Genomic DNA, 18,424 nt, shown 5'->3' on the forward strand with positions numbered 1-18,424 from the left:
GATTTCACTTCCAGTTTTTAAAGAATGCCTTTTTATCTCTAAACCACGTTTATGCTGCTGTTTAGCCATGGTAGCACTTTTTTAGTCCTCAGACCCCAAATCGGGGGTGAGGTGGGAGGTATACCTTTAGTATGAGCCTCTATTATGGTGTTTTTATATATTTTCCATACAGTTTGCAGGCATTTTACCCTTATGACTGTTGATTTTAATTTCTGTTTAACTAGATTCCTCATTTTTGTGTAGTTCCCTTTTTTGAAGTTAAATGCTACTGTGGTTCTTTTCTGTGGCATTTTCCTTCCTTGTTAAATGTAATTACATTATGGTAGTTATTACTAAACAGATCAGTTATATTCCCCTGTTGGACCAGATCCTGTGTTATATCTAGGACTAAATCAAGAATTGTCATAGAACCCACAAGAGGAGAGGCAAGTTGCTTCAAGCATTCACTTAATGTGTCTAGACATTTTATCTCTGCATCCCTTCCTGAAGTGGAATATACCCAGTCAATATGAGGATAATTGAAATTCCCCAATTTTATTGCATTTTCACTTTTGTAGCCTCTGCAGTCTCCCTGAATATTTCACAATCAGCTTCACCATCCTGGTCAGGTGAGTTGGTAATATATACTCACCTCCAGGATCACATAGTCTCTCCCCCTTCCTGGTGTCCTGGAGAACTCCCTGGCAAAACTTCCCTGTTTGCTGCTCCTGTTCACTAGCTACTCTGGTCGCTTAGGAACTGGATTTTTGTCACTGAGTTAGCTGTGCCCCCTTTGCAAGGGAGGTCTTGTCTAAGAGAGAGAGGTTTTAATACTCAAACACATATGAACCGTATTTCATTTCCTGGGAATTAAGAAAGTCTGAGAAAACAGAATACCAATTAAGATTTCTTTAGAGGCATCACCTGATCAGATAAATAAGCATCACCTGATGGGATAATTTTTTAAATTAAGGATGGGAATTGGAGAGAGAAATGATAAAAACAAACTCTGTTTATAAGTCCTGGTATTATGGATTTAATACTTGGTTATCCTAAGGAATTTTTGATGGAAAGCACCCCTGTATTCATACCCTATATACCATTGTAATATCTTTGTACAAAATATGCCTTGTGAGATATCATTTGAAAACTAATAACTCTCTGGTCAATAATATAATGGTAAAATGCGTGTAGCAACATTGTGTAAAGTTATGAAATCTCCCCCTTATAATATTATTAGCAGACATTCAAAACTGCACAGCTCTGCCTAAGCAAATGTTGTTAAACAGGCTTATCCTAAACAAAGGGATGCATGTTTACCTCAATTTATGTATAAGTAGTAAACAGGGCCAGCAAGACAGCAGGGGGAAGAGACGGCAGGAGACAGAGTAATTTGCATTTCAGCAAACACAGGTGGGGGAGAAAGGTCATGGAGCCTTCTTCATCACCAAACTCCATATCGCTTTCCTTGCTGTTTGAATAAACTTTGCTTTGAGTGGTAATCTTCAGAAGAATCCACTTCAAAGGTTCTGTGGACTATCAAAGAAAGGGGCAGAAAACACCAAGTTATCTCTTTCACCTAAGAAGACAAAGGCATGAGCACCTTTGGGCCTCTGGAAGGGATCCTAATCAAAGAGAGGGTCAGTTACCATCTTGCTGGAAGACTAAGGGTGAGAAAGGCCATCTTGAACAGAAGCCCTGAACCAAAACTTACTAGATTGTTTTAGACTTTTAGATGTGTGTTTTCACTTTTATTTGCTGTTAAAGTTAGAAATGGTTATCTCCTATACCTGGATTCATTAAAAACCCTTTATTCTTTTGTTAATGAACTTGTTTTATATTTAATCTAAACCAATCCAGTGTTGCGTTTAAATTGAACTGTTTGGTAACTCCAGTTAAAGTAACAAACTGTTGAATATTGACTTTTTACCGGGGCAATGAATCTTAATATCTGACCTGTCCAGAGAGGGCTGGACATTGCAGAACACATATTTAGGGAAAGTCCGGGACTGGGAGTGTGTTGGGGTCACCCTGTTGGTTGTAACCCAGGCTGGTGGAAGCCAGAGTGGGGTTGTGAGGCTTTAGACAGGCTGCAGGGGTCAGACTTACTGAACCAGGACTGTCTAGCACACAGTTAGTCAGGGTGCGACCTGCATGCTGGTAGGCTTTGTGAGAGGCCCAGGTTGGGAGCTACAAAAACAAAGCATTCTGAGGTGGTGCCACAACCCCTCACTGGTCTGGATTCCAACCAAGAATGTGACAGAATTATGTTGGTGAAATTATATGTGTCTAAATGAATAATTGAGTGTTTGATACGGGTTAATGTATAGAGGGAAAATACAGATAAGTGTTGAATCATTCATGACCATTCTACTTCTGACATAAAAGCCCAGTTTAAAGAACACTTGAGAAAAGTGAGGTTAGACTAGAACAAACTATGCTAGAAAGTATCAAATTTTTGCAGCTGTTCGAGGCTGACCCCTTTTTCAATGAATATATTAGTATTTAATTCTGACATGTGATTGTGTCTCCATATCCATGCACACTGGAAGAAACTGAAAATGTAGTGAAGGGAAAATAATTTAATTTTTACACAACAACCCAGTTTGCTTGAATAATGCAAATTAGGTCTCTTAGAAAAGCGATTCAATCCCATTTTTTCCACAGCTGCTTTTTAAATAAAGGGTTACACTTATATTTTTGGAAGAAACTGCTACTAAGCACTTCCTACTGAAAATAAATGGAAAACACAAGCTTAGCTAATGAAGTTTCCTGGTGTGGAGTTTAGCACTAGATTTTGTTTTAAAATCAAGGAACAAGGAGCTACTTAAAGTCCATGATCCCTACCGGCGCTTCTAATTAACCATTTGAACATGTATTAAAAAACCCTAGCTTTTCATAATTACAGAATAAGGGCCACTAGAGAAGGAAAAGACCTGTGAAGTCATTTAGTCCATCTTCCTGCCACTGCAGGATTATTTTCTAGTTTACATTTACTCAAATCTAATTTTAGATTTCCTCAGTGTCCCAAGCAGTTACCACTTCCCTTTGGTAGTTAGAAGATCTCACTCTCAGCTTAAAAGATCTCACTCTCAGGAAGTTTTTTCCTTATATTTTAGTATCTAGAAACATTTTCTCTTTCTTAAAGTGTCCACACTATGAAAAAGATGTTGAAAAATGAGAAAGATTCAGAGAATATCTCAAAAATTATTTGTTATCTGGAAAGCATGTGTTAGAATGAAATATTTAAGAAGGTCAAAGTATTTATCTTACCAAAGAGAAGGTTAAGATGCAACTTAATTACAGTCTAAGTACGCAGGGAAAAGATAGGTGCTATTAGATGGATCTGTAAAATAACAGACATAGGAATAACACAATCAGAACTAAAGTTGGAGAAATTCTAATTGGAATAGGTACAGCATTTTAACAGCAAGGATATTTAACCACAGGAACAGTGAATCAAGGGTGGTGGTGAATTTATTATCACTTGGAGTCTTTAAATCAAGATTCTAAAAGAGATGCTCTAGTTCATTCACAAGTTATTGAACTTGTTATAGTGTTAATTTATGTAATAGGGAACAATAATTCCCTCCAATACAAGATATATTGGCAGAAATTCTATGACCTCTGTTATACAGAAGGTCAGACTGGATGGCTCCAAACATCCCTGCTCACCTTAAAATCTATTACTTCTTGTCTTATTAGCAGTAAGAATTTTTAAAAGTACATCAGAAGCAGGAAGCCTGCCAAACAGGCAGTAGAGCCAGTGGATGAAAAAGGTGCTAAAGGAGCACTCAAGGAAGAGAAGGCCATTGCAGAGAATAAAATGAATTCTTTGCATTGGTGTTCAGTGCAGAGGATATGAGGGCAATATCCTCATCAGAGCTATTCTTTTTGGGCAACAGATGTGAAATACTGTCCCACACTGTGTGTCAAGAGAAGAAGTTTTAGAACAAATTGATAAATTAAAGAGTAATAAGTCACCAGGACCAGATGGTATTCACCCAAGAGTTCTGAAGGAACTCAAATATGAAATTGCAGAACTACTAATTGTGCTATGCAACCTATTGCTTAAATCATTCTCTGTACCAGATGACTGGAGGGTAGCTAATGTAACAATGATTTTTTTAAAGGCTCCAGAGGCAATCCTTGTGATTGGAGTGAGCCTAACTTCAGTATTGGGAAAACTGGTAGAAACTACAGTAAAGAACAGAATTATCAGACACATAGATGAATACAATATGTTGGGGGAAGAGGCAACATTACTTTTATGAAGGGAAATCATGCCTCACCAGTCTATTAAAATTCTTTGAGTATATCAGCGAGCATGTAGATAAGGGTGATCCGGTTGATATAGTGATAGTGTACTTGGATTTTCAGAAAGCCTTTGACAATGTCCCTAACCATAGGCTCTTAAGGAAACTAAGCAGTCATGGGATAAGATGGAAGTTAGCCTCAATAACTGGTTATAAGAAAGGAAACAAAGGGTAGGAATAAATGGCCAGTTTTCAGGAGGGAGAAAGATAAATAGCAGGGTCCCCTAAAGATCTGTAATAGGATTTGTGCTGTTCAAGATATTTATTAATGATCTGGAAAAGGGAATAAATAGTAAAGTGACAAACTTTACAGATGGTACAAAATTAAAACAGGATAGTTAAGTCCAAAGCTGACTGTGAAGTACTACAAGGGGTATCTCGCAAAAACAGGTGATAAGGCAACAAAATGAAACAAAATTCAATACTGATAAGTGCAATAACCAATGCATATTGGAAAAAAGAATCCCAACTACATATATAAAATGATGGGTTCAAAATTAGCTAAATTACCACTCCAGAGAGTGATCCTGGAGTCATTATGGATAGTTTTCTGAAAACGTTAGTTCAATGTGCAATAGTGGTCAAAAAAGTCTAACAAAATGTTATGAACTATTAGGAAAGGGATAGAAAATAAGACAGAAAATATAATGCCACTATATAGATCCATAGTATGCTCTACACCTTGAATACTGTGTCCAATTCTGGTCATCCCATCTCAAAAAGGATATGGTGGAATTGGAAGAGATTCAGAGAAGGAGAACAAAGATGATCCAGAGTATGGAACAGCTTCCACACAAGGAGAGACTAAAATGCTTAGGTCAGGTCAGCTTAGAAAAGAAATGACTAAACTATAAGGTCTATAAAATCACGAATGGTGTGGAAAAAGTGACTCCAAAAGTGTTATTTACCCTTTTCCACAGTACAAAAAACAGAGATCACTCAATTAAATTAATAGGCAGTGGGTTTAATACAAACAAGAGGAAATAGTTTTTCATGCAACAAAAAATTAACCTGTAGAACTCATTGCCATGGGATTTTGTGATGGCCAAAAGTCTAACTGGGTTCAGAAAAGAACTAGATAAGTTCGTTGAGAATAGGTCTATCATTGACTATTAGCCAAGATGGCCAGGGATGTAAAGCCCCATGCTCGGTGTGATTCTAAATCTCTGACTGCCAGATGCTGGGTGGGGAATATAGGGCCAGATCGTGCTAAAATTGCCCTATTCTATATATTCCCTCTGAAGCTCTGGTATTGTTGCAGACAGGCTACTGGGATAGATGGACCATTGATGTGACCCAATATGGCAATTCTTATGTTATTACAGTTCAGGGCAACTGCACCTGGTCCACCAAGGGCACCCACTTTTAGGATTCTGGCTCCCAGATGTTACCTCTGTTGGGTAGAGACCCATGTCTGTCTCCCTTCTGACCAGTTCTCTACCTACACTGTGATACTCCCATCAAGCCAGACTGCCTAAATAGCCCAGGATCTTCACTTTGCTTTCTCTCTAGAGGGTATGAACAGTGTAATAGCTCGAGAAACATATAACTGCAGGCCATCTGGAGTGCCTCCAAAGCATGGATACCAACCTCAGGGCAGACTGTTAAGAAGCAGGGCCCAAACCCCAAACTGGTTGTGAATTTTATACTTCGATTTCTCCAACTAAGTGTCAAGTGTAAACTCTTTAAGGCACTGCAACAGCCTTAACGTGGAGTCACAGACAGTCCCTTTGGTTACTCCTGTTTATCTTGCCACTTAGGCAAGCTTGCCTTTGTGATAGATGTTCTCTTACATGAAAAATCACAACAATATTCAGCTTACTCCCAATTACAAAGGACTGGTCACTTACCCCAGGTGAATTGACCTTTAGATTTTACACCAAAGACAATGCTATACTAAACTAACAAGATTTACTAACTAAGAAAAAGAAATGAGAAGTATTTACAAGGTTAAAGCAGATAAACATACACACACACAAAAATGAGTTACAGTCTTAGTTTTCATAAGGTGATAGAAACTTCTATAATAAGCAAGTTATAATAAAAATATATGGAGATATACCTATCTCATAGAACTGGAAGGGACCCTGAAAGGTCATTGAGTCCAGGCCCCTGCCTTCACTAGCAGGACCAAGTACTGATTTTGCCCCAGATCCCTAAGTGGTGCCTTCAAGGATTGAATTCACAAGCCTGGGTTTAGCAGGGCAATGCTCAAATCACTGAGCTATCCCTCGCTCCCTATTGTTCCATATGTCCTTTTGGGCTAACCCAGGACAAGCACTGGGGATTCCTTGCTTATGCTTAGAAATCTTGCCCTTCAGAGTCCAAGCAACATAAAAGCTCCAGTTTCTTCTTGTCAGAGATTTTTATTCACTTCTTCCCAGAATTCAAGCTGATGGGATGGGTTCACCTGCAGGTCTCCTTTTCATGCAGAGGGTGAGGGGAAGGAATGCAATTCTGTTGCTTTGTTCTTTGATGTTTCACAATGGCTCATTTGTTTTCAGTGGGCTTTCTTGTGGACAGGATCTAACACCTGTAGGAACCCAGGTTTTTGCATTAGTTAGTGCTTCTTTTCTGGTTGGTGAGTTACACAGGGCAAGTCTATACTTAAAACATTGCATCAGCACAGCGGCACTGATACAGCTGTGTTGCTGTAGCACTTTAATGAAGATGCTCTAAGCCGAGGAGAGAGAGTTCTCCTGTTGGTGTAGTTAATCCATCTCCCCAAGAGGCGGTAACTATGTCAGTGGGAGAAGCTATCCCACTGACATAGCACTATCTATACATGGGGTTAGATCTATATAACTCCATTGCTCAGGGATGTTGATTTTTCACATACCTGAGAGTCATAGTTATACTGATATAGGTCTGTAGTGTAGACCAGACCTGAGTTGCAGAGGTTACAGTGCAAACATTCAACATAACCTTATCACATGGGGTACAGTTGTTATAAGTGAGATTACTACACGCAGCATCCTACAAGCATTTCATAAAGTCTAAACATTAAATGCATTCTTATAAACTTAGCTATTTGAACAATGCTAACACACAGGTGAGCCAGACTGATTTTCAGCTGTGTATTGGTCATGCCTAGGGGCCTTGGCCTGAGCTGGCACCTTGTCTGCAAGCATCAGTTACGACACTGCTCTTTATAAACAAGCACATTTATTTTTGAGAGGAAAGCATTACAGAATAAAAATCTTAAAAATGATAAAAGAACCTTCACACATGCTAAAATGCTTACCAGAGGTCACCCAACTCCAACCTTGGGCTATGGTAGGTGTCAGTCCTTCAAAACCCACAACTGGGTTTTCCATGTGATTACAAGTTCATAACTGTTTCATAGTCATAACCAGAACCCAGACTGGGCAGAGCAGCAATTTTTGTAATACAGCTTGGGCCTTTGATCTTGGCCTTCGGTAACAGGTAATCAGCAGAAAAAGACCCTCTCCTTTGAGCATAACTTTAAAACCCTGGGGTTTTGCTTAACTGGAGGTGCGGAATTTGCATTCACCTCCCCTAGACACTCCGGAGGAATGCCACTTAACACTTTTTGTTCTAAAGTCTGTTCTTGTTTGGCACATGGTTCAATATTGTCCTTTGAACCCTCAGGTCTCACATCTGTCATATCTCTCTCCTCAAGAGGTTACATACAAAGCTGGCCCACTGTAAAACATAAACCATTCATTAAATACAACAGACCTCAAAGATACTTAAAGTTAATTCAATAAGGTCTCCCAAGGATATGGCAGGAAATTGCCATATCTGGCACACTCCTGTTATTCCTATACTAGTTATACATTTTGTACCAGCCTAAATAATCCCTACTCATACCTTTCAAATATGTGTAGACTCTTGTGATGCACTGTTGAATTTCACTTAGTCAAGATATACTTATTGACCTTTTCTGTCCTCATAAAATCAATGCCATTAGCCCCTGTTTTTTTTTTCCACTGAAATTTTTAATTGGCTTTCATAGAATATCCACATAATATTTTTCCATTGCCTTTCTCTGGACTCCCTCTGAATTGTCTATATATGATTTGGATAATTATCTGCAAAAACCTGAATACAACATCCTAAATGGGGTTAGAATAGAAATATATATAGAAAGACTCTGTCAGGCCCTGACAAGCTCTTATATATGGATGGACACTAGGATGGAGGGCATCTAGGATGCTTCTCTTGGGGCAATTTCATTCTGCACCACTCCCTGTGTTTGTGAGACAACTGAGCCCATAGAAAGGTACTATTATCATACCGATACATGACGTGATGCTTCTGCATGTGAAGATCAAAACTGCATTTTTCATTTTTGCCACTATAGTACATCGAAAAGTCATATATACTTTGCAATCTATGGGTCTGTATGACCCTAGCTCATGTCTGGCACATTTCACCTGCCCACTGGATACATACATTTCAGATTATTGACCCCCACTTTGCACTTGTTTTAGTTCTCATTTTGTTTTTTTCTGCTTATGTTTTTGATCATATAAGGTCCATTTGTGTTATTTTTCAGTTTTCATTGGTATTTTCAGTTTTTACCAATTAAGTAATATCTGCATATTTCACTAATGGGATTGTAGATCTGCTTCCAGATTAAGAGATTATTGAAGATAGCAAAGAAGATTTGATTTAGTTCGAGTCGCTAAACTTTTCTGAATTGAATATGTTGCTTTTTATCACTATCCTTTGTTTACAGGCCTTCATACAGTTTTTGATCCCTGTGACTTATCCAAGTTGATTTGAATTAAATTCAAGACACTCCCAAATGATACAATACAAAAAATAAATGTTCTTAAGAATGGGTTGAACTAGAGGCTTTTCACCTAACTATATTTAAAACACAAGTGGAGCCTGACAGATATTCAAGAACAAAAGTTCATCTAGTTTATCATTTCAATGGGAATATCAAGAACAGATATTTTAAAATAAAGTCTTCATTATGTATCTTCTTCAAATTATACTTTTTTAGTCAAATCTTTGGTAAACTTGTAACTAAATTTTAAATTGCCGGTAATATTCTTCTTCCATTCTATAACATTTTCATCTGCTTTTCATTTTTTTCTCTAGATTCTGCAAACCAGACTGTAATTTGGATACGACAGGGTACTATTTCTAATATATACAAATAAATTGATTAAAAAAAAAAGGTAATTCTACCATTTTGTTTCTGTAGAGGAAAAGGAAAATTCCATCTTGGATAATTACACTCCAGATTATCTTTATTTCCCCTTGGAGATTACTGGATAATTTATTCTTCATTAACTGTATTAAACTATTGTATCATGTAATTCCTTGTAGAAAATATATATTTCATTACACCTCAGAGTTAACAGCACTGCAGTGGGGGTGAGTTAATCTCTCTATATACAGTATCAATGTTTTCATGGGTTTTCCACTTTTATTTCACACTTTGTTACAAATACTTCAGAAATACTCACAATGCACTGTTCTTTCGCCTTGCTACTCTTATGAGTCACACTGCCTTTTTTCTCCTTCCACTTCTTGCAGTTAGCTACTCTGTATTTGTTTTGTTTTCACTGCTTGGAAATACATCATGAAGTACACTATGAAAACTTCACACAGTATGTGTGTCCTGCTCTTTGTCAAAGAGCATAACTATGCCTGCCTATCTCTTTGCGTTGCAGATCTGGTTATGTGGTTATTGAAGGTAGAGTCACAGTGATGTCCTTCAGTTTAAAGAGAAATCAGTAGGTATTCTTGAATGGCTTTTGAGATAGCCATAGAAAATGAGAAGTACATAGATGCTACATAGAAACCCAGATGTAAATAGAGCAATAGGGTTGTGCTTGCAGAATAAAGAATGCTAATACAGAATCTCTGAGTTAAGGACAATAACATTATCTGCTTTCTCTTTTGTATTTTGTGGGTTTGGCATGAGGAGGAAGAAATCTGCTTAAAGTCTTTGACAGAAATTCTGTAAGGCGAGGCCTTGCAAATGACACTGGTTAAAGGACATATGCAAATGTCAAAGTGTTGTTTAGATATACCAATAGCTGAGAAAAGATCTATAAGAAGACTATCAACAGTGAGGCATAGAATAGTGTATCATGACAATACGGAAGCTTGTAATTCCCTGCAGTTTCTCCAGCAATCACATACACATTCAACAACAGGAGGGCAGAATGGAACCTGAAGAGCCTTGTAAGGGAGAATTCCTACGTGAAGATATGCAAGTACCAATAAGCCCCTTCTAGAACTCCCCTCCAAGAATGAGTGCAGTCACTTGACAGAAGCTCTGCCCACCCTACCACAAACCAGACCTCCATTACCAATACCTAGTTAATGTTATTTCTGAAAGCTGCAGTATAATCAACAAGAACACATCTGTAGTGTCTGTCAGAAGCAGGAGATTGTCACCCATATTTACTAGGGGTGGTTCAGTACCAAGAGATTTTTCTGTTGAAAGATGTAAAAAAAAAAAAATCTAGTCAATAGCAAAATAATCTATAAACAAGTATGTATCATTCCCATATGTGCTGCTCAACTAATTGCCAAGCATCAAATATTTCACAAAATGTATATCACTCTCTCCTCATTATTTAAGACGTGTCACTCTGATTCTTACTTACATTGGGAATGTCTGGAATAATTTTGTTAATAATTTTATGGTGATTTTGTCTTTTTATAATGATCTTCTGAGTTAGATTCTTACTAGGACAGGGCAGAAAACAAGAATTTTGTTTTGTGAAGAATTTTTTGGTTTTGGTATTTGGTTTTGTTCTGCATCAGGATAAAACCCAGGACATTTAAAAAAAATTGTGAAAAAACAGAGAGGGAGCCTGAAATAGCCAATAGTCCAGTGGCTAGGACATTCACATGGGATGTGGGAGACTCACATTCAAATTACTACTTTGCCTCATTCAGAGTGGGAACATGCCCCAACCATCAAGCTTTAAAATCAGTTCCACTCTATTTGGCCCAGTGAGTATTTAAGAAAAGCTCCAGTAGAAGAGATTGAAAATAGCCCGTAACCTGGTGAATCACACAGCGCTATGGGCTATTGTGGGGAGCCTCTCTCTCATTTTGATCAGAAATTCCGCCTTGGAACTGAGAAAGCTTCCCAACAAAAGTTTAGTTGAAACGGATACATTTCTGCAAAAAGTTTCAGTTTTGATAAATCGGCATTTTCTGATGAAAACCTGTTTTGTCAAAAAAATCCCAACTGGCTCTAGTTCTTATTCATTGTTTTCATATTATTGCTAAAGAGAACCAGCAAGCCCTTGGTCTTGTTCTTTGAGGAATGGATGAACACAACAATCCAGCTCTTCTTCAGCTATTCTTGTTGCCGGTGAGATCAGTCATAGAGAAGAAAGATAAGATCCAGGTTATAATATAATATAAGTTTCAGTTTTGTTTTAGGTCAGTGTTTTCCAAATAATGGGTTGTGACCCACCAGTGGGTTGTGGGGAGGTTGTAGATGGGTTGCGGGGCCAGTGCAGATGGGAGGCCCAGGATGGGGATGGGTGTTGGAGAGTGAGCTACCCTGCACTCATCCCACAGTGGTGGCTTCTGTCTTGCAGAACCGGGTCCAGTTCACTGTTCTGTGCATGAGGTCGCAGAACCACTCAGGTTTGGCCCACTTGCCCCTCCAGCATGTTGGACCCCATGTCACCTGGTTGTCACCCCATGTGCCAGGTCACAATGTACAGAGTGGGGAGCCGGGCCCCACCCCCTGAGACAAGAGCCACTGCTGTGGGGTGAGTGTAGGGAGGGCTTGGTCTCCAACCCATCCCTCTGGCCTCCCCTCCTCATCAGACTAGGATTAGAGTTGTGGTACTGCAGCAGAGGGTGCTGCTGTGGGTGGTTGGTATCCCCTTAGCAGGGCAAAGAGAAACAGGCAGCCACTGCAGAAGAGCAGAAGGACACTGGCCTATGATTTTGGAACCTCCTCCTTGAATTTAAACCCTGGGTGGGCCACAAAACACAGTTGGTGGGTCACTATCCTAAAAAATGTGGGAAACTCTGTTTTAAGTACTTGTTATACATCCCAGAGTTTTGCTGAATAGATAAAGACACATGCCTTATAAGTAAACTACCAAATACCTTATTTATATAGACTGGAGGTTTATAATTTCCCCCTGGAATCATTTGATTTGTTATTGTTCTCCATTTGGTACAACAAGAAGTAAAAGGGCAAAGTGATCAAACTTACCATATGCCTTTTTTATGCTTAAAAGCATATGAATATTTTGGCACTGGGAGTTGAGATTTCTAAATGCTAAGCACTAGAGCAAAATGGATTAGCCTTCAGTAAGGGGAGTTTCAAGTTGCCAGAGCCAGAAGGTTAACAGAAAGCAATGTGTCATATTTGCTGGTTTCCCCTTTTACTATCTTGCCCAGAACACCTGGTTGAAGTGTTAGTCATAAATTATAATTCAATGAACATATTTTGAGTTTCAAGCATAAATCTTTTAAAGTGTTTGCAAGAAACTGTTAAAATTGTGGTTCTGATGAAGTATTTGGAGTTGATTAATATTATCATTGGAATTCTACAGACAAAGAAGTATAAGGTAGAAAGCATCTGCATTTTTTGATACCTTGAGGGCATTTAGAGACCTCAAGGTATTCTACCTTTTTCCTCAGTGTGACACTTAGGAAACATCCACAAACATTTTTTAAATGGTTCCTTTTAACTAGTTCTATAATATGAATTTGCCAGGAATGTAGAAACTTCCTTAGGCTATAAACCTGAAAATTATTTAAGGTTTATTCCCAGTACATATTGGGCTCTGCTGGTTTTTCACTGAATTTCAGGTAGAAAAACTGATACACAACATCCTTCCCAGCTAGTCATAATTATATATTGGTTTATATTTTCAGTGAATAGCTGTTACTTTATCAATTGGGCACATGCATCTTTAGCTGACAACGTGCAGCAAATTCTAAATTTAAAATGAAGACTTGGCAAGAAAACCAAAGTAGGTATGTAACTTTTCACTGCAAAATGATGTGTCCATGGTTATCTTGCATCACTAAGAGACAAATTGTGATATTTTGCCACTGGTCCGCATTAGGGGCTGTCTGGAGTAGCAGTACCTCACAAGAAACTCAGTGAGAGATTTGTGCCTCTGAATGTCTCCTACTGAAGACAGTGGGTCTGTGTATGCAGAATAGGTAAATGAGTGGAATGGATGCCCTATGGAGGGGGGATAGATGCTGAGTGAATTGTTTTTGTCAGCGGGAGGTTGTGTGTGGAATGAGTATGTGGAGGTGGAATGAAAATGGGTGTAGAATGAATTAATGTGGAATCAAATAGTTAGGCATAATGTATTGACTGCATGGAATAGGCACAAGTGGGATACCCAGCTATGCAAATCAATGAATATTTTAGTGTGTGTGTGGGTTGTGTAAAAAACAGGATAGTATGAGTGAGTGTGTGTGTGTGTGTGTGTGTGTGTGTGTGTGTAAAAAAAAACCAGGATAGTATGATGTGGTCTAGTGTTAAGTTTTTTATCAGCATGGTTTTGAAATGGTTGCATTCCTCACAAAGGAGAAATCTCCCCTTCACAATGGTATAAAGTTGCCATCAATAGTCCTGCAGGGATATAAAATATTGCACTTTATTAAAGCTGTGACAGATTTATGTATAGAAATGCAGTTACAGACCTATCTTGGGCCTTGGGCTGGGGTCACTTGGGGAGAAAAATTCCACATTTGGGAGAGAAGAAACATTTTTTTATTGCAGTCTTTGTGAAGTCTGCTGAGGAATTTGGAATGATACAATAAATCCCACAGAGATGGTTTAGTGGGGAAGTGACACATGATAATTGTAGGCCATCAACTGCTTAAGATAAATTGCACAGATATATATCACATCACATACCTGATTCAGTTTTTCACATGCTCCTCTAATATATCACATGGATACCATCTCTGTATATATGGGGGTGAACTCTCTGCTATAGGGGGTTTCCACTTGGCATAGCAAAGGCTTGATGTCAGGAGCAGGTTGTGTCTCCCTATTTCTCTGTCCTGACCAGTGGCAGCTCCAGGCACCAATGCTCCAAGCGCATGCCTGGGGCGGCAAGCCTCGGGGGGTGCCCTGTTGGTCCCTGCGAGGGCGGCAGTCAGGCAGCCTTTGGCGGCATGCCTGCAAGAGGTCTGCCAGTCCCGCGGATTCGGCGGCAATTCGGTGGCATGTACGCCGAAGCCACGGGACCGGCGGACCTCCCGCAGGCATGCCGCAGAAGGCAGCTTGCCTGCCGTGCTTGGGGCGGCAAAAAAGCTAGAGCCGCCCCTGGTCCTGACACAAGTTAGGGTAGCAGCTGGCAATGCGGAATCATCGGTGGAGGATACTCAGAGCACAACGCACCTCTGCCAAGCCATCTCCTCACTCCCTCCTGCCCTTGTACCAGGAGCTGTGGGAAGAGTGGCACAGGAGCTGGCTACTCTTGGCCTGCTGGGACCCTTCCCCCCATTCCAGGAGAATCCTCAAGAGAGGGGATAAGGTCCAATTCCTTCCTTTGTGCTGCCAGAGTGGAACAAAGGGAATGGAACAGGGCAGCATTTCTGATCCATGGTAGCTATCAGTCTGTGAATCCCAGAAAGGCATTGCTGAACAGCTACCCTGTTTCCCCAAAAATAAGACATCCTCCGAAAATAAGGCCTACTTACAGTTTTGCCTCTCGTTGTAATATAAGGCATCCCCCCGATAATAAGACCTCCCCGATAATAAGGCATCCACCGATAATAAGGCATTTTTCATTTCTGAAAAATAAGACATCCCCTGAAAATAAGACCTAGCGCATCTTTGGGAGCAAAAATTAATATAAGACACTGTCTTATTTTCGGGGAAACAGGGTAGTAAGTGTGAAGTGAATACCTCACAATTCATGGCTTGCCAGGGCTTATTTTTTTAAATGCTCATCCTTTAGTATAAAATCTTTTAGCTGACTAGTTAGTGTTGCAGGCCCTTTATTTGCTGCCCTTTAACTTTTCTTTTCCTTTTTGTTTCTTGTCCATTTAAAACAGTTAATCCATTTTACTCTGATTTCCTTTCCATTCTGCTCTTTCCTGAAATGAATTTCATTCTATTTTTCCCAAGCTAGGTTATCATCCTATCTGTGTTCATCTGTAGTTCATATATTGGTTTAAAAATTACATTTATTTTTGATGATGGATTCCCTATACCTGCTACACCTTCCTCTGAAAGCTTTGCAATATGGAGTCGTCTTCTTCTAGCTTTGAGCCTATCTGTATGGGGTCAGCTCTTAGAGTCCTTCTTATTATTCCTGTCTGTCTTGAAGCAATTCCTTGGGAACTCTGCAGCTAATCAAATCATTTTCTATTATATCCATCCATCTAATTTACTTTAAATATATGTGCCAAGCTATGTCTGGTTTTACATACACTGGAAAAGTTTTATAAAAGTGAATTTAATACTGGTCACAAATTGCTGTGTAAACATATCCTTAGAGTCCAATTTTATATGCTGTCCAGTTTCATGCCATGGTTTGTCTTCCTGAACACACCAGTTTGAAAGTCCCTCTGCTCTCCTATCTCTGAAGAAAGATGTTTATTTCATAGAAGAGGAGGAAAGAAAGTTTGAGAAGACAGTGGTACGTAGTCAGCAAGAAAAAAAATAGAAAGAAAAGGTTCCACATGCTCCTCTAGGAGTCAGCGTCTTCTAAATTGACCTACAAAGTGGACCTCCCCAGCATGTCGTGCTTAGACATTTTTAAGTTTCATAGTAAATTGGTCATGTTTAGCCTAATTTAAGTGCTTCATATTTCTGCTGTATATTTATCTCCTGTTTCAACCTCCCAAAGTAAGCCATCTACTTTGTGTGTTTACTTGATTCTTGGTGCTGACCATATTTGTGACATTTTACCAACGTCAGGGTGAAATGCAAGCTTCACCTCTCTACCACATCTTTCCTACATCAGTAATACTAATAGCATATTTTAAAACTTAGCCTTTTTATGGAAAGTGAGAGAGTTCCAAAAGGCCAAGCAAGGTTCAGGCTATTTGTTAGTCTGATATGTTACAAGGCACTTGGACAACATAGAGATAAGTGTATTTATAAGTACTATAAATAGATTAGATTCAACTTGACTTGTGTTTGTATTTTTGTTTTTCTGTTCTCACCGGTAACCTTGTTCATTGCGTCATTTTGTCTATAATATAATATATTCTACTTCACCCCTTGCACTGTCCCCTTTCATTTCCTTTGTGATGCTGAAAGTTTTGTCGGGGTGACTGTAGAATGCACCTCTTTTGTACTGTTTCCATAGTCGTTTAAATAACTGATATTTTCCAAAAGTAGTTTAGTTTTTTAGGAAAACAATCCATTTCAGAAATGCTGTTTTATTTTCTTTCTTCTTCTCTTCTTGTTATGTCTTTCATTGCCTCTGTAGCATTTTATTTAGCTAAATAATGTTCAGGACATTTACCAGGTAGTATACATTAGCTTTTATTAGAATTCTTATTCCTGACAGTAGTTTCTATGATGTTATATAGGGAATTAATGTTTATTGTTTAAAGGGGCTTTTAAAGAGTCTCTTATGTCTCATAGGAATTTTTTGTAAACAGATCTTATATTTCCTGTTTTTCATATCTGGGTCATCCTTAGGATTTTCTTCAGAGACTGTGAGCAGATTGGTGGCACTACTGAAAAGTCTTTTTTCCTTCTCTCCAGAGACTTTTAAATTGAGCTGGGAGGGAAACAATTTTACTGTCTTGTGAAAATTTTCAAGACTTCAAGAAACAGAGACAATGGCTCCTCCCCAAAGAATAACCAATAACCTAATGGTTAGGGCACTCACCGGGGATGTAGGAGACCCAGTTGAAGTCCCTGCTTTGCCTAACTCAGAGTAAGAACTTGAAACTGGGTCTCCTATATCCCAGATAAGTGCCTCGACTATGGGCTATTCTGGGCCTCTCAGTTTTTCTTTCGCTCTGGTTTTGCCTGAACTTGAGAAACCTTCTGTTTTGGTTTGGACAAATCAGCATTTTTTCTAGTGAAAAATTATTTTGTTGGCAAATTCCTGATCTGTTCTACTCTTAAATCCTACCAAAACTCTGATCTTTTCTACACTGGAGAGTTTTTGTTGACAATCCCAGAAGCACCATGTTTTCTGACACTACAGAATCATTCAGAATGATCTCATGTGCAGGCACAATCTATTTCTGAGATGGGAACAACAAATGCTGCCAGTTCCATTGCAGTTCTGAGGAGCTCAGAAACTAGTGGACACAAAGGCGGGGCTTCATAGGGGTCTTGATTGGTAGCATTTTATACCCACTTGGCACAGGTATAAATGAGTATACACACACAAGGCACTGGAGAATCAATCCCTGAGTGTATATCTTCTAGGTTTAAACTGCATAGCTCTCAAGATTCACAAGAGAAGGCTTCCTATGGATCCTGTCATAGAATCATAGAATCATAGAATATCAGAGTTGGAAGGGACCTCAAGAGGTCATCTAGTCCAACCCCCTGCTCAAAGCAGGACCAATTCCCAGCTAAATCATCCCAGCCAGGGCTTTGTCAAGCCGGGCCTTAAAAACCTCCAAGGAAGGAGACTCCACCACCTCCCTAGGTAACGCATTCCAGTGTTTCACCACCCTCCTAGTGAAATAGTTTTTCCTGATATCCAACCTGGACCTCCCCCACTGCAACTTGAGACCATTGCTCCTTGTTCTGTCATCTGCCACCACTGAGAACAGCCGAGCTCCATCCTCTTTGGAACCCCCCTTCAGGTAGTTGAAGGCTGCTATCAAATCCCCCCCTCATTCTTCTCTTCTGGAGACTAAACAATCCCAGTTCTCTTAGCCTCTCCTCATAAGTCATGTGCTCCAGACCCCTAATCATTTTTGTTGCCCTCCGCTGGACTCTTTCCAATTTTTCCACATCCTTCTTGTAGTGTGGGGCCCAAAACTGGACACAGTATTCCAGATGAGGCCTCACCAATGTCGAATAAAGGGGAACGATCACGTTCCTCGATCTGCTGGCAATGCCCCTACTTATACAGCCCAAAATGCCGTTAGCCTTCTTGGCAACAAGAGCACACTGTTGACTCATATCCAGCTTCTCGTCCACTGTGACCCCTAGGTCCTTTTCAGCAGAACTGCTACCTAGCCATTCGGTCCCTAGTCTG

The sequence above is a fragment of the Trachemys scripta genome, chromosome 2, assembly GCF_013100865.1.
Source record: "Trachemys scripta elegans isolate TJP31775 chromosome 2, CAS_Tse_1.0, whole genome shotgun sequence".
Lineage (NCBI taxonomy): Eukaryota > Metazoa > Chordata > Testudines > Emydidae > Trachemys > Trachemys scripta.